We start from the raw sequence: 16,774 nt of genomic DNA, 5'->3' as shown, positions 1-16,774 counted from the left end.
GTGTGTGTGTGTGTGTGTGTGGCACATAAAGGATATGCTTCCTGACAGCTCAAACACAGAACACACAAAACTCAATTAGTCACTCACACAAACAGAACACACAATACTCACCTTCTCTCTGTCACACACACACACACACACACACACACACACACACACACACACACACACACACACATTCTCACAATGTCAAACTTACTTCCTTTGTTGTTGAAGTGATCAGAGTCTTTCCACATGAGTGGAATCCGCAGACCTGAAACACAGAGCGAGTCATTATCACTTAATCTTATGACTAAACATTATCACACACACACACACACACACACACACCTACAGTACATACAGGTAACACACACACACATACACACACACACACACACACACACACCTACAGCACTTACAGGTTACACTCTTCCTCACCTGTAAGTGCTACTCTTCCTCTGCACGCTGGTCTCTCCTGGGTCCCGGCCCTAGCAGATGACAGCAGGTTAACTGTAGGCGCTGTAGGGGTCTGTGTGTGTAAGGGGTGTGTGTGTTTGTGTAGGTGCTGTAGGTGTGTGTGTTACGTGTCGATGATGTAGGTGTGTGTATTTGTTACCTGTGGGTTCTGTAGTTGTGTGTGTTTGAGTTACGTGTAGGTACTGTAGGGGTGTGTGTGTGTGTGTGTGTTACGTGTACGTACTGTAGGAATGTGTATTTGTTACCTGTAGGTGTGTGTGTGTGTGTGTTACGTGTAGGTGCTGTAGGTGTGTGTGTGTGTGTGTTACCTGTAAGGGCTGTAGGTGTGTGTGTGTGTGTGTGTGTGTTACCTGTAAGTGCTGTAGGTGTGTGTGTGTGTGTGTGTGTGTGTGTGTGTGTGTGTTACCTGTGTGTGCTGTAGGTGTGTGTGTGTGTGTGTGTTACCTGTAAGTGCTGTAGTTGTGTGTGTGTGTGTGTGTGTGTGTGTGTGTGTTACCTGTAAGTGCTGTAGGTGTGTGTGTGTGTTACCTGTAAGTTCTGTATGTGTGTGTGTGTGTGTGTGTGTGTGTGTGTGTGTGTTACCTGTAAGTGCTGTAGGTGTGTGTGTGTGTGTGTGTGTGTGTGTGTGTGTTACCTGTAAGTGCTGTAGGTGAGGTGTGTGTGTGTGTGTGTGTGTGTTACCTGTAAGTGCTGTAGGTGTGTGTGTGTGTGTGTGTGTATGTGTGTGTGTGTGTGTGTGTTACCTGTAAGTGCTGTAGGTGTGTGTGTGTGTGTTACCTGTAAGTGCTGTAGGTGTGTGTGTGTGTGTTACCTGTAAGTGCTGTAGGTGTGTGTGTGTGTGTGTGTGTTACCTGTAAGTGCTGTAGGTGTGTGTGTGTGTGTGTGTGTTACCTGTGTGTGCTGTAGGTGTGTATTCTGGCACTGGAGGTGATGATGTTCTTGACGGCCTCCAGTCTCTGTTCTCTCTGGGTGCAGACCTGCAGCAGTCTGTAGGCCGCCTCACGCACACGCCCCTCACGCACACACACATCAGGAGCCTACACACACACACACACACACACACACACACACACACACACATCAGGAGCCTACACACACACATCAGGAGCCTACACACACACACACACGGTTCAAATACACACACACATCAGGAGCCTACACACACACACACACACGGTTCAAATACACACGCACATCAGGAGCCTACACACACAAACACACACACACACACACACACACACTGTTCAAATACACACGCACCTCACACTCACACACATCAGGAGCCTACACACACACACACACACACGGTTCAAATACACACGCACCTCATGCTCACACACATCAGGAGCCTACACACACACACACACACACACACACACACACTACCTTACCCTGACCCCAGCTGTAACTGTTGCAAAGGAGGATTCCTCAGTGAAAGCAACCGAAAATCACTATTTCATATTACTATTACAAAATAATATTTTACACCGTCACTATTATTTCAAATGGAAATCATCCTATGTGGCCTTGCAAATGTCTTAATTGTCCATTACATTTTGCGAACAAAATATGAGGACATTCTCACATTGTCTCAGTGATTCAAAACCTTTGTATGCATCCAAATTCCGCTACATCATGGCCACATATAGCCTTGTGTGTGTGTGTGTGTGTGTGTGTCTCTGTGTGTGCGCAGCTGTCCTCTCTAACATCATGGCCACATATAGCCTCTTGTGTGTCGTGCTAGCCGTTAGCCATGCAGTCTTAGCATAGTGTTGGGTTGGAAAAATTCTCACTTTATTGCTGTTTTTTTGCACTTAAATAATATCTGCCGTTGGTTCCTTTTCAACTCATGGTGATTGGCTACTTTTTCTGCACTGTTCTGACGTTGAATGAAATGTTTCATGAAAATGTCTTTCATGTGTTGTTATTGTTGTAGAGATTTTCACGACTCAAGTCATTTAATTCTGAGGAAGCCGAACTACCCCATGCGTCCTCTAGGTCTTGTTACTGGTTCTGTGGTAAGTTGAATAGCGTGTAAATAAAGGCAATCACTTTAAATAAATCTGCTGTTTGTTACCGTCTCTTCACAGAGTCACCATGCGGTTGATGCCTAGGCAACTGTGTGTCAGTGACCTTAAACCACCATGTGCATCAAAAAAGCATTTTACTTCAGCTCTATTCTGAGAAAACGTCACTGATGACGCTGAAATAAGCATGATGGCAACAAGGGTAGGGCCAGAACTCTGTTAAATACTTCCCCACTTCCTATAATGACACACAAACATAAATGTTCTTTGCAATCATGCAACACAACAACTCAAACATCACCGAAAATGATCTGAAATACCAGATAGGCAGTGGAGTGCTGGGGTTTTGCTTTCTGCTTGGAATACCTGGAAACATATTGGTTGTGATCATCATTCTACGCCACTTCAAGAGAGAAAACTTCACCCTGCATTTGATGCTCAACCTGGCAGCCTCTGACATGCTCTGCCTGCTCACTGCTCCGCTGTCAATCTATAACATGTTCTTCGGCTGGCACATTGGACGTGTGCTTTGCAAAACCGTCTACTTTCTCATCTACTTCAGTGTGTATGCTAGTGTGCTGACAGTCACACTGATTAGTGTTCATCGGTACGTGTTTGTTCTGTATCCCAGAATATTCTGACAGTGGGCCAAGTTGGGCCGAAAAGGAGAGAGGGCTTTACTTCTGATCCTGTGGCTAGCAGCATGTATCTGTGGTCTGATAGCTTCCACATATGATGTGATACCGGTTGGATCAAGAGAGTTCTGCTGGAAAATATGTCTGTCAGATGGAAAGAGGGTCGCCATACTTTTGTCAGAGATTGTGTTGACCAGCATTCCGCTTTCCATCATCGTCACATCTTATTTTTGCCTCCACAAGAAAGTTAACCAAAATGCCCTGTTCTCCAACCAGAGACTAACCAGGCTGATCACAAGCATTGTGGTGACTTTCCTCATCTTGTGGATCCCTAATCATGCTATTAATGATGGAAATGTTCGCCATCTCTATTAAAACACAAAATACAGTTTTGTATGCTAAACTATAGGGGTGGAAAAATCGATTTTTCGATTTCTCTCGATTCTCTCTAGAACGATTCTGTCTCGATTCAGAAAAGTTCATAATCGATTTTTTTATAAAATAAAATAAATAAATAAAAAATGAATATATATATATTTTTTTTTTAACACATTAATTTTGTGTTGAAATGCAAGCTGCATCGATTATTGCATTGTTCATAGAAAGTCATAATTGTGACAAGGACACACTTTTTCTCTAATAAAAAAAATAGATCTGTTGATTTTCTTTAATTATCAAACACAAAGTAGGAAGTGATTTGAGACTCTGAGTAGCAAACTCAAATGTTTTAAAAATCGAGATGCATCGATAATCGTTTTATCGGTTTAGAATCGAGAATCGGTTTAGAATCGAGAATCGGTTTAGAATCGAATCTTTGACCTCTGAATCGGAATCGAATCGAATCGTGAGGTGCCAAGAGATTCCCACCCCTACTAAACTACTAGCCTTCCAAACAGTGAGTAATCCTGTTGTAAAGAGCTTTATTTTCATCAACAGCTGTGTAAATCCAGTCCTGTATGCGTTCAATTACCGCCGCCTACGGGAAACTGCGGCAGAGAGAATGGCGGCGAGCAGTGCCTCTCAAACAGGAAGTGTCTTAGTATAGACGTGATTGTAGCATTTTATCTTCACTTCAAATGTGGATCAAATTTTAACGTCTTGGCTGTTTCATGTTAGAATGCTGTAGAGTCTGTTCTTTGTCAACACATCTTTGCTAATAAGGCACTGTGTCAAGATTCCATGTACATCAACTGTGGCAAGGCATACATTGCAAATTCTGTAAATAAAATACATTACGCTGAAAATTGTTCTCTCGTGATTGTATGGCGTACATTATCAGATGAGATTGATGTACAATAATTATGAAATGCTGGATAGAACAGAGATTCATGAATAGAGAAGGAGGGGGAGAATACACTCACACACACACAGCACACAAACACACACAAACACATAACTATAAAGCTGTGAAGAAGTAATACAAAAATAACATCTAGAGTGAGCCATCATGCAACTGACTTCCTGCCTTTACGCACTGAACACAGGAATCTCTACACCACACTACTATCTACACTGACTAAACTGCCTTTATGCACTGAACACAGGAAAACAGTACGCTGTCAACTCAAAGACCAGAGACTCTAACACGAAATGTCAGATCTTGATGTCATTAACTCAGGTTCTCACAAAGGTGATGATGATGATAATGATGATGCTATTATTACTATGCTATAGACTCCTAATTAACGGTTGATGTGTAAAAGATGAATACATAACTTAGTTCCATAACTTGAAACTATCTACCATTGCCTCCTGTTAGAAAGGCATGATATAGCCTACATAAATAATGTGGTCACACTTTACAACACTGGTGCAGGAATAAGCATTCATTAATGCTTTAACTAATGTATGAATCATCATAAGTTAATGCATAAGTCAAAGCATTCATGAATGCTTATTCCTGCACCAGTGTTGTAAAGTTTGACCACATTATTGGGAATTGGGGATTAAGTGATGGGTGTCTGGATGGTCTTTTTAAACAGAAAGCAGAAAGCAAAGACTGGGGACTGTTGAGCGTGAACGCTGAAAGAAGGAGACCTATTGTAGGGCTATACTCCTCCACACAAGATACCAAGACTGAGCTCTGTGAACACGTTATTGTGCAACCAAAGAAAGAAGAACAATAAGGAGAAAACGGCAGCGTTTGGATGTGTTGTATGAACCGGGCAAAAGTAGCTAACATTATAGCATTAGCATTGGCATTAGCATTAGCATTAGGGACAGGTTCAGGAGGACAGGTAGGCAGGTGATGGTAGGCCGTATGTATGGAGAATCCAACCTCAAACAGGGGTGTCATTTCTGGTTCTAGTCAGATTCTAGTGAAATGACTTCAGTTTTAGCACTCCAAAATTAGGGCATGAGAAAACTGACATGAGCAGTGCTTCCTGTTAAAGTCTGACCACAACCTCTCCATCGGATCTAGTTGCAGAAACCCTCGGCCTACACCTACCCACCCCCACCACACTGTCATGCACTTATTCTACCCCATACTCTGTGCTAGAATTTACCTGCAATGTAAATCATTGCCACCATCAACATAGTTTTCTGTTCCATTACTCTACTTACCCTTGTAATATTAACCTTTTCTTATATATTTTAAGTTGAGAAAATTAGTGTATTTTCCCTTACCCTTCAACCAACTATTTAACCAACATAAACAATTTCACAGCTCTGTGGGAAAAACAACAAATCATATTAAATAAAACCAGTCTTTACCTACTCGGTTTGTTTGGAAGTTTTGCTATTGTTGTTGTTGTTGTTGTTGTTGAGAGACTCCTCTGCACAATGGCTGTTTCTACAGTTTCTGTAGTTTAAGTTTTTGTTTGTCCCTTTACAGTTATTGAGGTAAACAGGGCGAGGGTTAGGGATCCTTTGCTGCTGTTGAGCAACTACCTTCAGAATCAGAATCAGAATCAGGTTTTATTGGCCAAGTAAGTTTGCACAAACAAGGAATTTGACTTGGTAAAGTGACTCTCAGTGTGCTTACACAAAATATACAACACAATACAATACAAACAAACAGTGCAACAGTGCAATGGACTAAGGAGTTTAAGAAAGTATGTACAAGGCGGAATGGCTATATACAGTAGCTGTGAAATGTTGCACAACAGTAGTGCAAAGAAGAAGTGGAGAGTGCGAGAAGTGCAGGGATAAATATATAAATATAAATATATATGCTACAGTGGGTTAGTTGTTCAGTAGTGAGACAGTGATTGATGACCAGCTTAGTTTCTCTACGCATAGGCTACGTGTCGAGACCTCGTCGCTTCCCTCTATAATACTCGTTAGATCAGACCGTATCTCAGCCCTAACTCTAACCCTATAATACTCGTTAGATCAGACCGTATCGCACTCCACGTCCTTCAGACCTAACCCTGTAATACCATAGACATATATAGATGTCTATGGTATGTATGTATAAATGTCTATGTATAATACTTGTTAGATCAGACGGTATCGCACCCCACGTCCTTCAGCCGTGGTCCTTTCGAGATGAGACTATCGCAATGTTATTCTAGCGAGCCTCCCTCCCTCCCTCTCTGCACCATGCACATCGCTGTAATGCTTTTACTCATTCTAAGTATTCATTTAAGTTAACTTTCGCTTACTACATAGCCATGCTTATCATTAAGCAGTCAAATGATATCCGCATATTTAATGCCAAGTTCAAAGTACAATTATACGAGCTGATCCATGTCATGGTGTTGCTAGTTAGTAAATAGACACAGAGTGCTGGGATCACACAAGGATTGTGGGGGTAATGCAAAATGTAGGCTATAGCGTGGGAAGGCACAACTACTGCGAGGGAACGCACAACATTCCCAGAAAGTATATCGATCATTCCCAGACAGATCAAGTATATCGATCCACCGGTGGATATTGGCCAGCACCCCACCGGTATCTGAGATGGAGTGTCATTACAGCGGATACGAAAGATAAATCGGCCTTCACGAGTGAATGAGAGGGCTACTTAGCGGCAGTAGACGACACAATACAACCACTTTTAAACCCATTTATCGAAGCGCTTAACAGAGCAGGGTCTGGCATAGGGTATAAAGTATGCGTGTTTCATTGACGATCGGTAGAAGTTCTATTGAATAACTCATACCACCTTCATTACACCCTTTAGAAAATGCGGGACCCAAGTTGAATGAAATTGTACCTGTTGCTCGTCTGTACTCCTCCAATCTGCCATCACGAGAGAACGCGCTTTTACAGTGATGTATTCCGCTGATTTCGACTTTTCATTCCTACCAGATTCAGGTTGTATTTTGAATCTCCCGCTCGTCACCAGGCTCAGAAACAGACACAATCTAGCCCACTCGTGTCCGCCCTCTGGGGCGGTCAAACCAACGCCAGGACTCGGCGATGTTTCTGAATGTCAATATTACAGTTCATATCACTGGCGGTATTATTACCAAACAACGAGGGTATCCTAATAGAGAACACTTGACGAGAGAAACGTGTAAAAATGGCTATGGGATGTAATTAAACTATGTCAATCTGTCATCGTGCTCCCTAATACCTACAATGGTCTGCGCCAAGAGCCTGTTCGGATCCGCCCTGAAAACCTCTCGTAGCTGTGTTCTTTGGACTCCGTTGCTAGGGTCTCTGTAATGTAGGCTAATATGGTTATTTTGCTGCTCAGACACAAACATGGTCCTTTGTTTCTCAAACTCAAAAGTAAATGGCTACCTTATATATTGTATTAGCAACAAGCTCACTAATGGCTGCGTTTGGAAAACGGAGTTCTGCCAAAATGTCTTTGGTTGGAATCATTTCCACGTCTATGGCGACCTAGATATAATCACCCTGAAATGTGTTTTTGCGGCTGCTGATTCTAAGTGCAGTGATAACCTTAACTCCCAGACCTTTTTAAATCTGTGCTTCCCTTAACTATTTCATCCTTTGGCTTACATTTTCCGTACAAATGCGACGTGTTAGTGTTTGTCATTGGTTCCAAAGTTCACAATTATACAGATATTTACAACATTATGCGACATGTTGGTGTTTATATGATGTTGTGTTTATTGTTCAGTTGGCCTTGCGATATATAGTAATATATTATATATTATAGTATTATAGTAATATATTGGGGAGACGTGACTGCATCTTAAGAACTGTGTTCCTTTATTGAACCCCACCTATACTACCTGTTACGGTTCCACGTTGGTGGAACGAACTGCCTAGCACTGCCAGAGCATGGGCGTCCCTCTCTGCCTTTAAGAAGCTCTAGCACTACCAGAGCATGGGCGTCCCTCTCTGCCTTTAAGAAGCTCTAGCACTACCAGAGCAGGGGCGTCCCTCTCTACCTATAAGAAGCTTTTGAAGACCCAACTCTTCAGAGAGCACCTCTCTTCCTAACTGGCACTTCGACTAGTGCTTAACTTGCACTTACAGCAGTTACATTCCTGCACTTCTTTTTATTTTCTATTTCGTTTTTCTACTTCTTATGTAAAGCAGTATTTATTGTTACACTATGTCTTTATTGCTCGTAGCTTGACTGTTCTCTCCCTTGTACGTCGCTTTGGACAAAAGCGTCTGCTAAATTACTAAATGTAAATGTATGTACATACGGAAGGCTCCTACCCCGTATTCCAACTAATACTACATCCCCCTTTCCGACTTCAGGATGCTGTTTAGAAGATGCATGACTAAACAATAAAACTCATGTAAAGAAAACAGTGATTCTTTTTCTTTCACTCCTCTTGAATGTTTAACTCAACACTTCAAATATTCAAGCATGAACAGGTTCTTAAACTAATACTGTTTTGTGTTAATCTCATAACCTTTTCATCTTCATGAAATAGTCTTACTGGAAATATGAAATCATGTCCAATGTAAACGTTTGACAAGTTCACTTTCAACATTCCATCTCTCGTGTTTTTGAACAACCTTCAATCATAAACCCTTTTAAAGTTGATACTTTAACAAACATTAACAACATTAACTTTAACAGCATTTTACAGGTCTCATCTCTCTTTTTTTTTCACGAACAGTCATAGTCATTTAGGTACACTGGAGGTACTCTCACTCTGGAAGGGACATGTCTTTCTTTTACTGGTGTCCGCTGCCCGGAGTCACAGGGGATTGCAGGTGTGACATGCAGAGGAGGCTCTTCCATTGAGGAAACGGAGGAAGGACCTCCCCAAACTTTTTGAGAATTTATTTTTTTAATTGAACTGACTAAACTCCTTTAAAAATGCAGTTTGATATCAGTATTTAATACTATGCACATCACAATTCGTTTCCCTGAATTAAAATAACATTAGCACCCCCTATCGTAACCAGAAATGATTGCACGGAGTGCCGTCCTCCCTTTTGCCCCTATTGAGATCAATGTATTCGGTCTCTGATACTGGCGGCTCGTGGGGCTCATTCACTTACATTACCCAGGGGAGGAAAGTCCTCCCTAGCGTCTGAGTCTGCGCCAACATCGTCAACATCGCTTAACCAATAAACAACGGATTTGGCGTTGGAGGGAGGGGATTACACGAAAGAAGTTACCCGGCTCGACTCTGCTGTAGGATATCGATAGAACTTCAACCTTGGATTGTTGATTATTGGCCGCGATCCATATTTATTACCTTCAACTTTATTTTGTCCCTTAAAGCCTGCCCCAACTGTCTTTTCCCAACGTATACATTTATCTTGTACACAATCCATCCCCATACACCGGAGATAGCCTAAGGGCTTTCAATATTACAGATGCATATCAATATGCAGTTGCAGGATGGGTGAACTACACCAAGATATGGCATCTGGAGACAAAAAAATATGTATGTCATCACAGGACATCTTAGTAATTCAAACAGCCATTATCAACCGATTTATTTTAGTTGTGGTTAAGAGTGCCAATGTGGGCTAGCTAGGTGTAGCTAAAGCCTTTAGTGAAGAGCTAAACAGCTCGCTAACTATTAGCACTGTAGCTTGCTCAGGAGAGTTAAGCTCTGATAAGACACAGCAATTATTCACGATTGTATCAACGTGCTGCATTTCACATAACATGTCAGTCATTCCCAGGCTCAGAACACAGAATCAACATGTCCGTGGATAGTGGTGCAGGAAGATACAAAGTGTTGACTGCCAGGGCCGGCTCTAGCCCTTTGGTTGCCCTAGGCGAGATTGAGTTTTGCGCCCCCCCCCCCCCCACACACAATACTTAACATCACTTAACTTTGCATAGCAGTTTTTTCACCCACTTATAATTATACTATTCTACATTGCAGTTCAACAATAAATGTTGCATGGACAACAAACACCAGAATAGTTTCAGAACATTTTCTTTTTTATTAGTTTAAATAATTTATTACACACTCAAAGTTAGGATTAAGTTAACTCCATAAACTGTGCAAAACACTCTTAAGCACCTGTAAGGACATTTAAGCAAATTATGACCCTCTATACCCTAACTATACCCTCTACAAACAAAAGTGCTTTTATGGATACGGTACATACCTCTACAAAATATCTCAAATACCTTACAATTCTTCCAGTCATTTAGGCCACTCCTAATGAGGTGGTCATTTTTCTGTGAAAAGAGCTTGCAGCAGAAGCAATACAGAGTATTGTTTTTCCTTGAATATACAAGCCAGCTTCTCTTGATTTTCTCCCCATTTACTAATTTCCTGTAGAAGTGGTTGTGGTGGCAGCTTCTCCCATCATCTCTTTTTGGAAATGTAAAGTCTGGACTGGTCTGGTATGGTCCTCTGCAAACTAACTCTGTCCTTACCGGATCACAGCTGGCCAGTCAGCAGGATCTATAGGTTCTCCCTGGATAGCAGGAATTGTGGAGGGTGAGGTGTCTGCAGGCGGCAGTGTAGTTTCACTGGTGCCCAGAGTGCTTGATGTGGTCCTGGATGTCCCTTCACCTTCACCTGTATTCAATCATATTGTATAGCCAGACAAGCAGTGTTTAATATAATAAGTGAAATGATCATGAATGTGGTTGAACTTCTTTAAGAAAACAAACTATTGTATTTAATACATGCTAACATGTTTCTATTGTACTTTAAAGTATGGATGTGGCTTGAATAAATACTATTAAATAGACTCACCTGATGCAGGCTGTGTGTTCCTGGCCTGTGTGTTACTGGCCCCTTGAGTACTACTGGATGTCCCTTCTCCTGCAGCTGTATTTAAACACAGAGTTCATCCATGCTGTTCGTTACACAGTTGCATTTGGTCATTTCTATCATCCTACCACATAGTTGCATTGTACAAATACATTTTATCTGACCATGTAACTTGTAGTAGATATATTACAATTACTGCCACAAGGCTAAATAATACTAGGCTACTGATTACAATTAGTAGTATTAATGTGATGTGATTATTAAAGTAATAATTGCTAATAATAATAACAATAACAAAAACAGCAACAGTAGTACTAGTTGTGTGGGCTACTTACAAAGTTCAGAGGGAGGCGAATCAGGCGTCCTTTCTACAGCGGCCTCTGCAAAAATTGCCTGAGTGCATCTGGCCAATTTAAAACAAAAATAAACAAAATGTTTAGTATATTCCTGGGGAGGAACTGTACAGAAGGGTGAACACCACCACTATCCCCAAAATGGTTACTGTGTGTGCACCTGCTAGTTGTGAACAGTCACTAAACAGAACTTATGCCATTTATAATTAATGTAGACAGCAACTGTACTTTTCATAACTAGCATACGTTATCCAGATACTGGTCTTTTGACATTTACATCCATGTAGGTTATCAGTGAAGTTACGTTTGCTAGTAATAGCCTACGTAGCAAATTAGCAAAGTAACAGTCGCTAGCTAGCTATAGCTAGCCTAAGTGACAGCAATGAAACGTCCAATATTAGGTGATGCACAATACTACATGTATTTCGTTTGACACCTTAATGGCTGAGATGAGAAGACTTACCTCTATACTTGGCTTTCTTTTCCTCTTCTTCCTTTCTTCGTTTTCGTCCCTGTGCTCCAGATGGTATTGACCGCTTCATTTTTGCGAATATCACGTAGCTGACACGCTCACAGCTCACCCCACCCTGGCAATGTGCGGGAGCCCTCACATAACTAACGTAACGTAACTTAACTTAACGCAACCGCCCCCCCTATCGACAATAACCATCAATTCAATCTAAAAATCAGGTTGAAGTAAACGTAGGGCTGAAGGGGCGCCCTCGGATGATCATGATTAATAAACATGTTTTTATTTGCTTGTTATTCTAACTATGATTAATGGGAAGTAGGTCCAAGGGCGACACTAGAGGGCGCCCCCAACCCATTTGTCGCCCTAGGCAGTCGCCTAGTTCGCCTATAGCAATCGCCGGCCCTGTTGACTGCACAATCTGAAGTTAGATGTTGGCTGCCAGTTGTCTCTTCTAATTTGCAGCCAACCATTTATTCCGCCGATCTAAATCTTTTGGTATACAATTAAATTGTTTCTTTGGGTAATTTTCGCGACTATTGTCGCATCTGTCAGCACAACATAAGCAGGGAATTTTAACTTTCTGTGGGTTGTGACCGACTATTGTCTGTGTTGTGACCGACGCTCCGCTAGACTTTCGGACACAAAGATGGCGGCGCTTAAACCCAGTGACGTCACATGGTATCCATGAATTGATGCAACTGCCTATCTAGGCATGTAAGAATTGTTCTTGTTCAGCTGACATTCTGAATGGAAATTGTTAATGAATGTTTCAGAACGCGATGTGTTTCGTATCTATTCTAATTAGCCTACGTTGTCACTTGGGCATTGGCCTCATATTAGGCTACTTAGTGAATGATTCAGAGCATGATGCATTTTAAGTGGCATCACTTTTGGTCTTGTGTCTTAATTTTTCTTAAAACAATTGCAGCTGAAAATAAAATTAGTCAAATAATAACCAATAGCTTCAGTAATTGAGGGGGGAAATAGGCCCAGAATTTTGTATTTAGTTTTTCAAATCAAGAGTAGGCCTGATTTGACTAATTGGCTTTGCATCCTTTCCTTCTGGCCTTGTCTAGTCCAGACATGCTGTCCACCAGCTTTCAAAGTACAATGGTGCCACACTGGTGGCTTTGTATCAATTTTATCCCTGCCTGCTATTTTGTACTGTAGTTCACAAAAACACCCTGAAACAACTTGTATCTCACATACTTATGCCACCACCAGAATAAGCAGGCCAATGGCAACCAAGCGCGCAGTCCTTCCTCCCTCACTTTAAAAACCACCAGCCGCCACTGATATATATTGTATATAAATGCTAGCATAGGGTATGAGGTAGAGTAAGTGTACGGCAGTGCGGTGGTGGTGGGTGCAGTGGGCCGAGGGTTTCTACGGGTAGACCGGGTGGAGAGACTACAGCAGCGTCCCATAGCGAAGATAGTCTGGATTAGGAGAGAAAGAAAAGGAACAGAGAGAGTGGGTAGCGTTTGGCTGTCCATATGCGTAGTTGAGGAGTAGTGGGGGTGAGGAGCAATGTTTCCACATCCATCAGCAATTGGAACATGCTACAAGGGAGAGAGAACATTTTTGTTTGCCAAACTGCCAAACTGCCAAACTGCCAAAGGCTGCTTGTCAACCAAGAGGTGCAGAGAATGAAGGCTGAGGAAGGCCTTCATTGAACTGGTGAAAGCAAATGAAGATCTTGATACTTCAAACTACAGGTAACTGCAATGCATTTTTCTCTCAAGTCTTATTATTTGTCATGTGCAAGTCCAGCTTTACACAACATGACAGTGTGTGACAGGCCTGAGAAACTGTTTTTTAAGTTGCTGTTTGCACAGACATGTACCAGTTGGCAACAAGGAGAAGGTGTGTGTGTGTGGTGTGTGTGTGGTGTGTGGTGTGTGTGTGGTGTGTGTGTGTGTGTGTGTGTGTGTGTGTGTGTGTGTGGTGAGGTTTGTGATGTTGTGTGCCTTTCTTGGGCATCTTTGGTGTTAAATGTGCTGTATGGCAGATAGGTTCTAGCCTGTAATGTCTTGTACCACCTCCACCACTCTCTGCTTTTCATGATACTCCTGTGACTCTTAATTGTCACTGTTTTGTTGTGTTGCAGACAGGATATGTTGAAGAAGAGGCTGACTCGTGATTTCCCCCATCAGTATCCAAAACCTAGAACGGTCATGTATAGAGCTGATGCAGGGTCACAACGCATGCAAATCTTTGGCCCGGATCAGAGGACCCCAACCCAATGGAAAAAGTTTCTCTCAGAAGGAACAAATAAGGAAGCACTTGCCGAATTCATGTATGTTGTATGGAAAAATGCAGACCTTACAATAGTGGGTAAAAACCTCTGCTTGCACATACAAATCAATGTCACTGTGTGACTGTTGAGGAGGGTGTACAGTCTGTTTGTGTTGTTGAAGACCTGCAGTGTGATCATGAAGAATGTGACACAAGGGTGTTTTTACATGCACAACATGCTGCACGGGAGCATAAAGCTGTCATTATCAAGAGCTCTGACACTGATGTGGCAGTTATTGCTGTAAGTGTGCAGACAGATTTGCCATGCAGTTTTTATGTTTTCACAGGGACTGGCAACAGGACACGTATCATTGACATTACCAAGGTGTCATCAGCTCTCGGAACCAGTGTGTGTTCAGCCTTGATTGGAATTCACACATTCTCTGGGTGTGACTCCACAAGTGCCTTTTATGGCAAAGGAAAAAGAAAGACATTTTCTGTTGCATGTGAGAAAGATGAGTACCTAAAGGCTTTTAAAAGTTTAGGTACTAACTTTAACTTGGAGCAGTCAACATTTGCACTTCTTTGCCAGTATGTATGCCACTTTAAAGCCATTTAAACTGAATAAAGCCATTTCTAAAGGAACTATATCATTCTTTGTTGTCATATTCTAATAATTCTTATAATGTCATGCATTCACTGTCTTGCTTATTGCCAAGCACAGTTAACCTGAACTCTTTCATGTGTCCTTCTCTTTTCACACCATCAAATTCTCAAGCATCTAATATTACTAGTAGAGTTCTAATAAAACCCTGCTTGGTTGGTTGTGGTTGAAAACAGATCTACATGTTCCCTTCTGAACGTGGGAAAAAAAGGCAGATCTGTGAATGACCTCATAAGCCGCAGTAGAGGCCTTGCAGCCTTAAAGCTACTTCCTCAAACTGCTGTGGCCTTGCACAGAAGGTCACGCACGCTCACAAACACACACACACACACACCACACACACACACACGCGTACACAGTCTTTCTCTCTCTCTCACACACACACACATACACACAGACTTCCATGCAGGCACACAGACACACACTGACACACACACATACATACACAGACACGCACTTGAGATGAGAAAGGAATCAGTGTGATTGTCTTGTCCTTTATCATTGTCTGTCAATAATTTGATAAAGTGGTCTTCAGATAAACAGTCAAGTTCTTATTGATTATGCAGACCCAGGTGTTTGCTTTGCTGAACCCATATTACAGTGTCATGCCTTTTTCTCAGGGTTTCTCACACCACCAACATGCTGATGTCTTTACAAGAGTGATGATGTGCTTTCAGAACTACCACCAGTAGCATGTGTGGTTTTGATGTTGCTGTTTTGCTGGTGTGAACGTGTCTATTTCGCCATTAGTTCTAACAACCATAAACACCACAGGAGGAACAGGAGGGGTTGAACTCCGTCACACACACACATCACATAGCTGCATTTACAGGAAACAGACACAGAAGGAAGACTGACACTGAGCCTAGAGTCACGTTCAGTTTCCAGCTCTGTACACACACACACACACACACAGAAGACAGAGAAGAAGAGGAGAGGAGTGGACAGGAGAGGAAGATGGCGTCCATCCCCTGTGCTCTGATAGTGTTGCTGATCTGCCTGAGTCAGGACCACATGGGTGAGTTACAGGGAACTAACGTTACCTTGACAACAACCAGCACTACCAGTGGTACACCTGCTGTAACACTGCCATTCATACCAACACTACTATTAGTTCACTAAAGCTGCAATGGATTTGAATGTGAAATACAAGCCACCGCAGCCATAGCATGTGGGTTGGTTTAGCAATAAGATAAAGCTACAGAAGGAAATTAGCTACAGAATTTACATTAAAGAGGGCCTTTCGTAGGCTGAGTGAATTTCAAAGTGTTGTTGTGTGGTCATGTCTGTGTTTGTGTCTGTGACAGTTTGTGTGAGATCATACAAAAAGCTCTAACACAACAGTGGAAATTGCAGTGTATAGTTAACTGGAACAGAGCTAAATTTAACATAGATTAGATCCCATTTGGCTAATAATGAGGCTTAACTGCACTTTTCAGCGTTATTCACTTACTCTCTCAGCATACTCTGGATTAAGATTTACACTTTAATGAATGTGTGATTTCATGACGCAATCAAATTGCAATGGATTGCACACAAGGAAAAACAAGACAGGAAACATAGACAGTGACAATCTTGGGGATAGAGGAAATAGAGGAAAAGTTGCATGCATCAGTATGAACTTGTGCTCTGTTGGCTAGTATGTTACACTTGATATTGTGGTATAATTAGGTAAACTGTAATGTAACAAGGGCACTACATGAAGTATTAGCCTGTCTTCATATTACTTGGACACTTGACCTGAATTTATTGTTAAGCTAATGATGTTCATGAAGATGCAGCCTGAAAGTATGAGAAGGCAGGAGCAACTAGTTTTAAGTAGACTTGTTTTCTATGAGGCATTTTTTCTTC

Source organism: Clupea harengus, chromosome 6 (genome assembly GCF_900700415.2).
Source record: "Clupea harengus chromosome 6, Ch_v2.0.2, whole genome shotgun sequence".
Classification (NCBI taxonomy): domain Eukaryota; kingdom Metazoa; phylum Chordata; class Actinopteri; order Clupeiformes; family Clupeidae; genus Clupea; species Clupea harengus.
The sequence above is the reverse complement of the archived record's forward strand: the minus strand, read 5'-3'. Positions refer to the sequence as shown.